This window comes from Neopsephotus bourkii, unplaced genomic scaffold, assembly GCF_033783945.1.
Source record: "Neopsephotus bourkii isolate Nb327-2 ecotype Australia unplaced genomic scaffold, CSIRO-AGI_Nbou_v1 NB_994, whole genome shotgun sequence".
NCBI classification, from domain to species: domain Eukaryota; kingdom Metazoa; phylum Chordata; class Aves; order Psittaciformes; family Psittacidae; genus Neopsephotus; species Neopsephotus bourkii.
Genome location: NW_026901486.1, coordinates 4,005,528 through 4,018,194, shown reverse-complemented (window position 1 = coordinate 4,018,194; position 12,667 = coordinate 4,005,528). Strand labels below are relative to the sequence as shown.

Sequence of the window (12,667 nt, the reverse complement as noted above, 5' to 3'; positions counted from 1 at the left end):
AATGAGACGACAATGCAGTATTTATAATAAAGATGAAATGAGTGGAACTCAATGGCGCCAGCAGCCCCGGAGCTCCTGCTGCTTGGGCTAATGCATTTTGCATTAGCACGTCTGGATATCTGGCACTGGAAGGTCCTGCAAATGCTCTTACAAAACAGCGGCATTCTGAGAGCAGCGGCGTTCCTTTCCAAACCCCATCATCGACGGGCACAGCTGGGATGGGCAGCCCTTGCAGCTGGCGGAGTCGCCAAGAAGGTTCCACATGACTGAGACCTGTTTCCCTCTTGCCTTCTCACAGCTGGGTTGGTTTTTGCCCTGCTCGCCTCTGTATGTTGACAAGTGGTTACCCCAGTGGGGCACCCATTCCTGCTGGGGGCTTGACCCACAAAGGGCCTTCTCAGGTTATAGTAAGGACCTACTGGGTAGCTAGACCACACAGTGAACATGCAAACACAAAATTACAGTTGTAAGTAGATATTGGCTTTGCATTGGCTAAACAAACAAGGACCCCAAGATCTGTATCCCATACTACTCTGTTACTCCAAAGGCTAATCTTGTATTTGCCTTGGAAGCAATACAAAATCCTCAAAGGGATTAATAGCCAGCAACTGGATGTCACCAGAACAATTTGTTTTTCATTCTTTCCCCAGCAGACTTGGGAGATAAGTGTCTTGTTTCTTTCTGAAACCTGGATGTGTAAAACTTTGTGTTGCTGCACCTTCCCATAACCCTGCAAAATGCCAGCATTAACAGTAATGAGCAAAGCGCAGCAGCACCCTAGGGCAGCTTCTGGAACTGGTGAAAGACCACCTGGGGTGTAGTGTCATCAGAAGCAGACAGCAAATGGCACCTCCTTTTTAATAACTGTGATGATAGAAAGGGGAAATGCAGCACTTCAGGGTTTTCTTTTGGTTTTGACAGATACAAATGATTTCTTGTCTTAAGAAATAAGTGATACCAGCGATTCTATTTCAGTAGTTCTTAAAATGCAGACCTAGCATGTTTGTTTTTCTTTTCTGCCTAAGCCTCTCTTGCAGGAGGTTATCTGCACAGAAGCAGCGCATCAGCCAAGGAGGGAGGAATGAAAATGATGCTAGAGGCTGCCAGAAAGTCTGGGAACAAGTCAGGGAGGAGCCAGGAAGGGAGAACGAAGTACCTTTATGAAGTTGCTATCCTGACTGCTATATGCTTCAGTCCAGCTAAGAACAGGGCTTCTTCCTTCAAAGAGTAATGCTGATCTCAGGCTCTGTCCCCCAAAATGCTAGAGCAGTGGGTTTGGGTTAGGGGGCAGCTACAAGCTCTGGCACTCTGATCCTTAGCAGCACTGACCCTCATGTTCATGGACAAATTACTTTTGTCTTGATTTTTCATCAACCCCTTTTGTTCTTAATAAGACATTTTGGTGCTGGACTCTACAAAATCTGCTCTTACTATCTTGACCTCATATACGGGAAATACTTGTTTGACCCATAGGATGTGGGCAGGGTTGTTTAGTTACCACAACAGTGCCTAGAAGCTGCTCAGTGGTGATAAGTCTGAGCCACGCTGCTTTTCACTGCTAACCCACTCATATACTGAAGAACAGGCATGTTGACTTCACTCAAACTAGAGGGTGAAAAGAAACCAGCACCTACCTGTTTTAAGAGAATCCCAATGATATGTGTCTTGCAATGACTTAATTAAACCAAGGCAGAGAGAAGGATGGCACCACAACAGAAGCCTGAGCTGCAGAGATAAAGGAGTAAAAAAGCCTTAAAATACCACAGGTGGCAATAGCTCAGTGCTTAGGATATTGAGCCAAAGGCTAAGACTCCAAAACTTGGCAGAGCTCCCAGGTCATGACTCCCCACATTTAGGCTGTTAAGGCTGGTCGGGATATGGCTTGGATCGAGGTGAGGTCTGGATTGAGGTTTTGACTTGTCGCTAGTCAGAAAGGTTCCCTGAGGCAAATGTCTTACAATGAGTAACCTCCATGTCAAGCATCTTCAAGTCTGGATTGGTGTCCCGAAGGAATGTGAAATATTTAGCAACATCCATGTTGCCTGTTTCCAGGAGGATGTGTTGCTGGCCCTGCTCCACAGGTTCCCTGGGGATGGGCTGAGCTTTAACTGAAAGATGCTGTACGTTCTGCAGACTGTTTCAAAGGAAGACTGGACACTGGGACTGCAGAAGGTGCACATCAGGGCAGAGTCCTCCGCTTCCTCATGTAGAAAAGCCAGATGTTAACTCTGAAACTGATGCTAAAGAAAGCAGCTCTCGGAGCCAGCTCTGGCTCTCAGGAAGCCCCCAGCTCATGTCCTGCCCTAACACAACTTCTGCACAACTTTCTAGTGGGATTATTTCCATATTTTCTTCAAACATCAGTGCTTTTTTCGCATATCCCCATCTCCTGCATTGCTACTTCTTTGTCTTCCTTCTACTGCAACCACTGTCTCAGAGAGTCTGAGCTGCTGCTCAGCCATGATGGAGAAACAGACATGGAGGCATACAACTTGTGACAGGTAATTCTGATTTATGCCACTTCATGCTATCGCACAGGGCTTTGAAAACAAATTGTTCCAGTGCAGCCACATGTACTTGGCTGTCTGCTGCTCTGTGAAGCCTGGAGTAGCTTAAGGCTTGGTATGTATCCTCCTTCGCTTGGAGCAGTGAGTATCCTGCTGCTGCTAAAAGGTGTTTTGACCAATATGCATAAAGTACCTTCCTGCAGGGGATCTCAGTAGTGAAATGCTCACTGGTCCTGGCTGGGGAGATGTGGCAACTGGTTGTGCCACAGGAGTGTTAAGTTTCCCACCTTTGCTGTTCATTGTTTACTGAGTGAGCTGGGGGCAGCTGGTTTCCCTTCCAGTGTCTGGAGCAGCAGCAACAGGTCTGGGAGTGAAAGATCCTAGGTGTCACTCGCTGTCCCGTCAGTTTGAAGAACAGTAACTCATTGCTCTAGTGAAAACACAGTCCCAAATGACCTCCTTCTACTAAATTGGCCTCAAGATTGGACAGCGGGAAACCCAGTGATGACCCATGTGGATCCCACCAGGGAATGGACATTGTGCAGGAAGGGAAATCTCCAGCTCCCCTGGGAAATTAGAGAATTACCCAAGGCAGCATTCTGAAGAAAGCCTAGAAGAGCAGTAGCAGGGGGAACACTGCATGGCCAAGATCCCAGGGCAAAGGGAGGAGAAAGGAGGGGTGCAAGACGACTCTGTGCAGAGGTGCACTCCTGTATCCTGCAAAAGAGACCCAAAACAGGGCTCCTGTGTCTCCCTACTTGCTGCACAGTGTGGGTGTAAGCAGCTGAACTCCAGGAGCAGGAGAGCACCATGCTGACCTCGGGCACTGCTCTTGGGGTGCTCTCCAGTGAAGTGGCCGCATTGTGAAGCTTTGGTAAGCCAGCACATCCCATGTTCTGATCCTGAGCATGGAGGCAGTGATCAGGCCCTCCCAAGCCCACTGCATGTGACGTGACCTGACCATCAGAGGACACATTCAGTTGTGGGTAGTTGCCTGCTGCAAGGGCAGCCCCAGCCTGGGGCTTTCCTGCTTTGGGGCAGGTCACTGTGTTGCTGGTTTGTCTTTTTTTATGTGTTTGGTAGATATTTTCATTGTGATACGCTTTGCTAATGCGGTCACATGTAAAAAACAGACAGGATACAGTGCATGAAAACAGGAAAGATCTTTAATCTTAGGGTCATGAGAATGACACTTGACCTAGCAAAGCTACTTGTCCAGTTGCTTTACTTCTAATGAGCTTGTTTTTAATACAGTACTGAGAGTGCTTCAAGCCTCTGGATTTCAGCAGTGTCTCCATCTATGAAGCTTTAGACGAGTGGTGGGTCAAGATAGGTCTTGAGGGGACTGCATTGAGCTACCAAATTATACCATCCCAGAAGAGCTCAGGATTTCCTCTTGCTCTCTTAATGTCCATTTCTTCTTTTGTCTTGAAATATGTTCAACAGATTGGTGGGGTTTGGTACACTGCTTCATTTTCTTCCACTAGTGAATATTAATTCCTCTATTGGGTGAAATAATTTGAATAATGCAAACAGATCCAAATAACAGTCACAAATTAAATGATGCTCTAAGTAGTTTATAATAAACAGAGTGAGAAAAACACATCGATTTTAACACCTGAATTCATTGTATAAGCAGAATCAAGAGGCTGAAGACCAGAAGGAATGTTAAAAGTTGCAATGGGTCACGTAATTTGATCTTCACCATTGGAAAACTGTTGCACGTATACGCTCTGCTTTAAAATTGAAACTGGCAACCCTGCAAGAACACTCCACAGATCAACTTCCCAAAATCACACGGCAAAGCCTGTGATCAACAGTTATCACTTCAAAGTACGGCTGCAAGGCACAGATATCACTTATGGAAGTCTCCAAACTTAGGCTGAACTTTATGAACACTTTTACTTCTAATTTATAGGATGGGATCACCCTTGCACAGTGTTGCTCACCTTACTTTGGTAGTGGACCAAGCAAACTTGTGTTTGGCATGGATACAGAATGGGTATGGGAAAGGAATAACATCTAAACCCTGCTCTGCTGCCTCCTAACTGCTCTGTCTCACCCAGCCCCAAGAATGCCACTTTGCAGCATCAGCCCACATGGGGCTTTGCTAAAGTCGCATTGCAGGCAAGGAGCAGAAACCCCTTGTTCAAACTCCTGCGTTATCAAAAACTTCTACAGTTCCTTGGACATTCATCACAAACTCACAATCTGCCTGATTCAGTGCGAATGCCCAGCAGCAGGATCGGGTTTTATCCAGCACCAGGTATACTGATAACCCTCCCTAATCAGCCGCCAATCTCTACTGGGTGAAAGCACTCTCTGTGGTATTTTTACTGAAGCTATTTTTAAACGACAGTGTGATGTTTTGTTTTCCTTTGCTCGTTTGTCAATGGAAGAACTGGCTGTGCTGTGCATCTCCTCTGACAAGAAACTTCCAGTTACTCCTCAGCCCATTCCAGCTGGGATGGAGGCAGGGCTGGAGAAAGTGCTGCTGCGGTTGGGGTGAGGCCTCCAGGGAACAGTGACCCTGCGAACCTCTGCCTGCCGGGGTCTCCCGTGTCCGGCTGTGGGAAAAGCCTTCTCGGCTTCTTCTGACTCTGGTGTTGATGCTGCTTTGGGCTGGTTTTCACAGCTTGGGTTGTTTTATGTCTAGCTGAGCTGCTGCTTGCATGAATGTTGGGGCTTTGTTTTGTTTTCCACTTGAATTGGACTAGATTTTCAAGGAATTGTATTTTAGGTTTAGGTTCTGAATGGCCTCAAAGCATCAGCATCTAAAAATTTAAGTAATTATTTAATTATATGATTTATATAATTCATAATTATTTAATTATTATATAGTTTTAATAATTAAAACCTGAAGTGTCCAAACGGCATCACTCCGTAGACAATTCACGTTTCGTCTTGTCAAACAGCTTTCCCAAATACAGACGTAACTGGTTCCACCTCTTCATCCAAGCGTCTGGACACTGCTGCATGTTGCACAATGGGCTTTGCATTTCATTTCTCTCCATAATGTATTACAGAACGACACTAGGCACTTTCCATCCCCTGGGGGCTTCTTCTGGATGAAGGAAATGTAAAATGCCTGCTGGAATTTTGCTGATTCCCAAACCCTCCACCCTTCAGCACTGTTGGATAACAGCTGTCCCACAGTTTTATACCAAGATTTTCTAACCCCCACAAATGGCCTACAGTAGATAAAACCCTCCTGAGAAATATGGATTGTCTGTGGGTGTGCAGCTATTGGATATAAAACATGCCTAATTAAATCCTGGAAAATTATGTTCTCTCGTTTTAAGTCCACTGTTTGTACATGGGCCCAAGATTTCTGGTTTTATGCCTCTGAATAATCCCAGGATTTATTCCACCACTTTTTCTAACATACAGTATGTACGATATTGCCTCCTTACAGGGCTAATTCCATAGACTTCAGCAAGATTACTGCTCAGGTGGCTTGAATACATTCCTATCAAAGCAACAACACTAAATCCAGTCACAGGAGTGCCAGTCTTTAGGGTCAGTCATAGGAGCAGAACTAGATCTTTACTAAAACATTCTGCCCTGATAAAGCAGCTCCAGTAGCTGCAGCAAGAGGGAGAATTGCATCCCTGTTAAGCCTGAGCTCTGCCAATTCCCACCAGTTATTGAGGCTGGATTTTTTGTTGCAGAATCCAGTAGAACTGGATTGAAACCAACATGCTTATCTTCCTGTCAAGCATCTCACTGATACTCTAAAATCTTTTCAATTTTCTAGTTTCTAATACAACAGCCATTGAGAAGACCAGATACAGTTTGCTAGGCTAGATCTTAAAGATATGTTGGACTCTAATTATTTCTGCTGCCTTTGGTTAAGACTCCTGAGGCAATAACAACAGAAGCTGTAAAAATACGTCCCTAATTCATCATGGCTTTACGTCAGGACTTTACTGCTCTAATCATTAACTAGCTTGCAGCATTATCTATGAAAATTGCTCTGTAATATTTATGAAATGTGACCTTTGTTAATTCAGTGTTACAAAGTGTTGGATTCATTCTGTTTGCAAGTGGAACAGATTTCCAAATCACTCTGCAATTAGTACAGTTTGATCTAACCAGCCTATCTCTGCATGGGGTAGCCTTCCACAGAACCAGCGGGATCACTGTCAGAAATGAAATGTATTTTCCATACGGCTGAAGTAAGGCTGTAACACCTGCTTGCACTACCACATCTTTGGCAAAGGTGAGTGCTGAATGAATATTCCCAATAAGGGAAAACAGTAACCAGATTTAGACAGTTTTTTCTTATGAGAAATACCTTAATTAAAAAAAAATTAAAATGTACATGGCCAAAAATGTTTGTTATGTGCAACATTGTGAGGGAAAACTAAAAGAAATCAGGATAATCCCAGGCTGAAACAGATACTATTAGCCATTCCACAATGGATACTGACAAAGCCACTGAAAGTGACAACAGGAGTCGAGATACTTTGCTGTGTGATTCTCTAAATCACCCCCAAGACCACCATTAGGAGGGGATGGTAAGGTCCCTTCCCACCTGAAAAGCTCACCTTCTTAATCCACCTAAGGCTACCATTAGATAATGCTTCACACCATATAGGACAACCTGTGTCACTTCAGTCTATGTGCTGTTTTGAAGGAACAAAGTTTTATTGGAGCCACAAATGTACCGGATGAGCATCATGCAGGGAAGCCATGTGGCACTGTTCAATAGCAGATCACCAGGAGTGTGTAGTATCCCTCGCATTAATGTCATATTTTTCCATTCTCAGAGCTCTGTGTAGTCACTCTTAGCACTCCATTTTCAGTACAGGGAAACCAGTGCTCACTCTGACTAGAACTGTCTCACGTAACACACCGCATTATGAACAAACTGAGCACCTTCTTGTCCCCGCATTAGTCCCCTGAGCTTGTCCACCAGTGATAGACAAAACTGGGGTTTGGTTTGATGAGCCAAGTTAAACTCTGACGAAATCTGTCCATGTAGATTTGTAAAAGATTGGCCCTGTGAAGATCTGTTTTATTCTCCTCTACAATGACATCTGACTGTGCTTTCCTTTGCAGGAAACAAACATCCTCCCGGGTAAAGCAGGGGCTGGAAAGCCACAGAGACACCACATGCATGCTCTGCTCCCTGTGTGGGAACACAGAGGGAAGCTGTGGCAGAGCTGGGACAGGCCAGGCCCTCAACAAGGACACCTCACAAACGGCACGGCTCTACCAGGCCAAGGATGCTTCCTCCCAGGTGGAATGCAGTCATACCCTCACAATGGCCCTGCCTTTCAAACTGGTATTTTAGCACTTTTTTTCTGATGTATGAAATGGAAACCATATTAAAACCATATCAGAAACCAGGACCTGAGCAGTTTGATGTGAAGGCAGCAGCACCGGCTGCAGAAAGTCCTGCCTGCACTCTGCTGCTAGAGTCAGCCCTCCACGGTTCATGGTTTGGTCCTAAAATTCAAAACTGCCTGCAAGCCTGGCCAACAGTGCCTGATGAACCTCCCCTCTCCCTGCTACCTTGACCATGTGCCAGTGAACAAAGGAGCTGCTGCAGTGTGAGTTGTGCCTGTGAGTGAGATGGGTTTCCTGGCATCTGGCTGGAAACTTCAGCACTTGTTCCCAGAACTTGCCAGAATCAGGGAATCCTCCTTCCTCCACGTCACTCCACTTCTCCCCAAGGAAAAGGGAAAAATACAGATGTCTGAGCAAGGAAAGAGGAAGAGAGAAGCTAGAGACATGTACATGCTGTTGCGATATAGGAACTGGGGTAAAAATGGACTCCGTAAGGACCAGTACCATGAGATGCAGCAGCATTGCCTACTAGCGGCAGTGGGGAGAGGGATCCTCCAGTTGGTTCCACTTGCCACCAGCCCACTCCTCCCTGCAGGTGCATTTCTTTGGATGCCTTTCCCATTTCCCAAAATTTGGAAGGGGTTAAATCATGCATGTGAACCAATTGTCAAGAAGAAGATTTGGGAGCGAATATGTGAAACCAGGGAGAAGGGGAACGAGCAGCTGCTCTGACGGAATGAGCTCAGCCTCTCCGGGTGTCCCAGGAACACAAACACATGTCCTGCCAGCCACAGCAAAGGCAGTGGCACAGGCAGTGATTGCAGCACTCAGAAGCGGAGCAGTAACAGCTTCCTGCTGGGGCTCCATCACATGCATTTACTGGAGTTGCATGTGGCTGCACGGGTGCAGGCCTAGTTAAGTCCCAGGGTGTCTGTTATCCTACAGCTCTGAGGCAGGCACAGATGCAGGGAAAAAGGGAGGCTTAAAGAAAAGAAGTGGTCTGGGCAAAAGTGTGTCTTAGAAATCCCCAGGCTGGAGAGCAAATGCTAGAGGCAGGTTCCTCCCTGCTGAGCTGAGCAAGTTCCGCTCTGCAGCAACTCAACGCAATGTTTTCTCATTTCAAGATCACACATTGCTCCATCAGACAAAAGGTTTCCCTGCTGCTGTGTCCTTCCTCAAAGATAGGGCTCTCTCTACCACACACTGCTGTCCTCCTCTATCAAACACACCCAGGAGTAAATGTGCTGTGAGAGCACCACACATCTTTCCAATGTCTGTGAGACCTCATCATCTGTGGTGTGAAATCCCTATTTGGTTTCAGGTCTTCTCTTTGCCTTTTCTTCCAACCACTTCAGTGTTTTTGAGCTTCTGAAGGTTTAAGAGTTTTGACTTTTTTGCATAATTAGGAAATTGAAAGCTGTGGTTTATCTACTTGTTTCCTGTGAAACACAAAGGGCCTGAGAGACTGGGGGGTGTATGTGTGTGTGTGGGGAGCGTGCAAGGTGGAGGGGGGTAGATAAGGCTGCCTAGAGGGTTCAGGGGTGACTGTGCAGTATTATGAGGAGAAATTTTCCCCAGGTCCCACTGTCATGAAGAGAAGACCACAGCCACATTTGTGTGTGACTTCTGGGAAGTACCACTCACACCCAAGGAGATGTGCTGCAGCCTGTTCTCACTGTAGCTCTCAGGCTGTGTTCCAACAGCCATGGCAGTCCTCCTCTTGCCCATGGGCACTGCAGTGCTTGCTGAGCACCTTTCCTTCACCAACATTAGAGATATTTTCTCCTGTTTAAATCCTTCCCTATATTGGAATGTTTGCCACTAAAGTGTTTAGTTGACGAGGAGGTGTTTTCAACAGCCATACAAGAAAGGGACATGGGGGGTGTGAGGGATGGTCCATCCATGAAGATGCAGGTAGCACTAATGGAGAGTTTGGTGCTTCCCATCAAAGCTACCCTTTCCCATCCAGACCCCTGCCAAAGGGCTGGCACTGCCAAGCTGGGGAAATGGCAAGCAGGCAAAAGCAGGCCGCGATTTAGCAGCACTCACTTTTGAAACCAGCTTTCCAGTTGCCAGAAGAAGGCAAAGTTCCTGTATGAAAATGTTTTCAGTTGAATATATCATAAAAAGTAGTAACAGATACTTCAAGAACTAAACAGTAGCTCTTTTCTTCCAGCAAAAAAAACCCAAGACAATTACAGCCTTTGCGTGTCATGTAGCTGTTTACTAACATGCAATGTAACTCTAGGGAACAAAGTGGGGGAAAGAAACTGGATTAAAGGAAATTTGTTGGTTTTTTTTTAACCTAAAGTGTTCTCCATAAAACTATTATGCTGAGAGGATGACTAATGTAACCAGTGTGTGTTTTGAAGCGTGTCATGAACACTTTTTATGCTTTCTGAACACACAAAGAAAAACCCCAGGAGAGAATTAATTTACAAATCTGATTAAGCATAGTGACTAAGTGGCAAAAAGCACCATACAACAAATAGGCTCCACAGGTAAGCAAAGCTTTAAAAAGATAGAACAGATGTACTCTACAAACGGCCTAGATGCGTGTGTTTCGGGTAGTCTAACGTGTTTGCATTAATGTCAAAGGTACAGACAACGAAAGCAGAGGTCATGATGACATATTATTTCTGACATCTGATTAATTAAGCCATCATACTGCCTGTCAGTGTAAAGCATGTATCTTAATTTGGGAAGCAAAGGCAAGCCTGTAAACAGAGGGATGAGTCATAAGAAAGGGGTTTTCTATCTGATGTCAAGACAGACTTGTACTGTAATCTTCAGTCAGTCACAGTGGAATAAACTGAAGCAGACCAAGAACCTCACATCACCTGGGACACAGCCTATTCCCCCACTGTTGACCCACACAGTAGGGCAACAGGGACCAAGCACCCCAGCACCAACTCTTTCCCCTTGGGTGCAAGTTCTGTGCTGCTTTGCAGGCATGACAAGGTCCTGCCCCAGCCTCCACTGGCACTGGTCCCAACTACCCAAGTCTTGACAAAAGCCACCTTTTGCATGGGTTCATTCATATTTATAGGTTAGTTTATGATAGCATTTCAGAAGTGAGCAGTACTACTGCTCAGCAATTGCAGTTTACCTGCCTCCAGGGACTTTCTGAGTTCATGGGAGTTTGGATGTTTATTACAATCCCTTAGAACTGTAGATCTGGGGTGCCTTCAAACTCATTATAGATGTTTATTAGAAGTTAAAGCTTTAAGTTCTCATCAGTGCAACTCTGAATATTACAGTTATATTTTTATATATGGGAATATACTTCTACTAATCTCCTCACCCCCTGGGATAACTGCCAATATACATAACACTTAAACAACCCTCATAATTTCATTCAAAGCAGAGAGGTGACAGAATGACTTGGCCTGATTTAGACTTTCCTACGTGAGTGAGTGGTGTAATGCCCTCTCCTAGTGCTCTTGTGGTAGTTGTTTGATAGAGGTCCACCTTCCACCATCCTTAGCACATCCAAATGGGAGGCAAAAGTGAAAATCCATCCCTGTGCTACACTGGTCGCAGTAAAGAGAATGAGGAACATTTTGTGGTGAAAGCTCTGAACTAGACTCGAGTTATCCAACTTACTACAGGTATATCATTATCTCTAGCAATGAGATCCACGAATTTCTCCGTGTTTCTACTTCCCTCTGCATAGGGAAGATTTATTCGTAACAACTTTCTCATACCTTTGTCTGTTTTCTCCGTGTTGACTGTAAAAAAAGCTCTTTCTCACTGTGTGTAGATCATCCAGACTAGTGCAACCTTGGTCTCTTGTAAATACCAAGAGACCAGCAACAGCGAAAAAGAAATGAAGAGTTCCCAGTGTCCTGACAAGTTAGAAAAAGGTGAATCCATTAATGCCCTGAAATTTCTTTTCTGTAGGCTGGTAAAACATGCGCTCACTTACACAATGCAGACACTGCCAGCGAAGCAGGAAGTCATGTCCTCAGCATCGAGTCTCTGTGCTGTAACTGCAGGGAGTCCAACACCTTGGACATGGCTCAGGCAGAGAATCTGTGTCATACGAAAGGAGAGGAATGGAAACAGCATGAAACCATCAGCAACAAAGGAAGGAGAACAAAACCAGGACAGACGGGATCAGAGACACAGAGCCAAGCACAAGGCAAACAAACAGACCTGGGGAAAGCTGGAAGGAAAACAAATAAACCACGTAAGTTCAATTCTCCATCCTGCCCCCCAGTTACTTGCACCTTGTTACTGAAATTTTCTCCCAGTGCTAAAACTGGTGCATCAACACAAAGGATGTGGCACCCCAAATGACACTTGCATGGTAAAGCTCTGCCTGAAGACTGCCCTTTGTAATTTTAGCTTTTTGCCAACACAACATTCAGCAAACAGTGTGCTGTGTGGGTCTCAAAAGTCTGGGTCCTAATCACTCTATGCTACAGCATCGTACATCTGGTTCCCAACAAAGCATGCTAAGCAATATCGGGTTTTGCATACAAGGTTGCTTTCAGCAGATTGTGCCTTTTGGGGGCCATTCCTTCTCTCCTCCGTGCCATCACAGAAGTGTTTTGGGGTTGTTGAGCAAAGATCTTTGCTGAAATCTAGTGCCTCAACAAAGCACCAAAACCCTTGAAGGTTTAGCTTGGAGGCGTTACAGGGAAGCCTCACATACAATCATTGTTGGCCAGACCTATGCAACCTCCTACTGAAATCCCTGAAAAAAGTACTCACTAAATCAATTCCATCCGCACAGTGATAGAGTCTGCCAACACTTATATACTCATTACCATGATTGATTTCCCATTATCTAATTATTTACTGCACATTTCACATTTTCATGTTACTTGCTTTGCCATTTGTTCAAGAACAGCAAATGG

General features: G+C 45.2%; 1 long non-coding RNA gene across 1 annotated transcript; it reads right to left on the bottom strand.

Moving 5' to 3' along the window:
• Positions 1-5,183: 5,183 nt before the first annotated feature.
• LOC133215679 (uncharacterized) lies at positions 5,184-12,245 on the bottom strand. Its single transcript, XR_009726458.1, has 4 exons — positions 11,731-12,245; positions 11,510-11,650; positions 5,365-5,571; positions 5,184-5,281 (listed from the first exon to the last, which is right to left on the bottom strand). It is a non-coding gene; the product is annotated as an uncharacterized LOC133215679 (long non-coding RNA).
• Between the last annotated feature and the right edge of the window lie 422 nt (positions 12,246-12,667).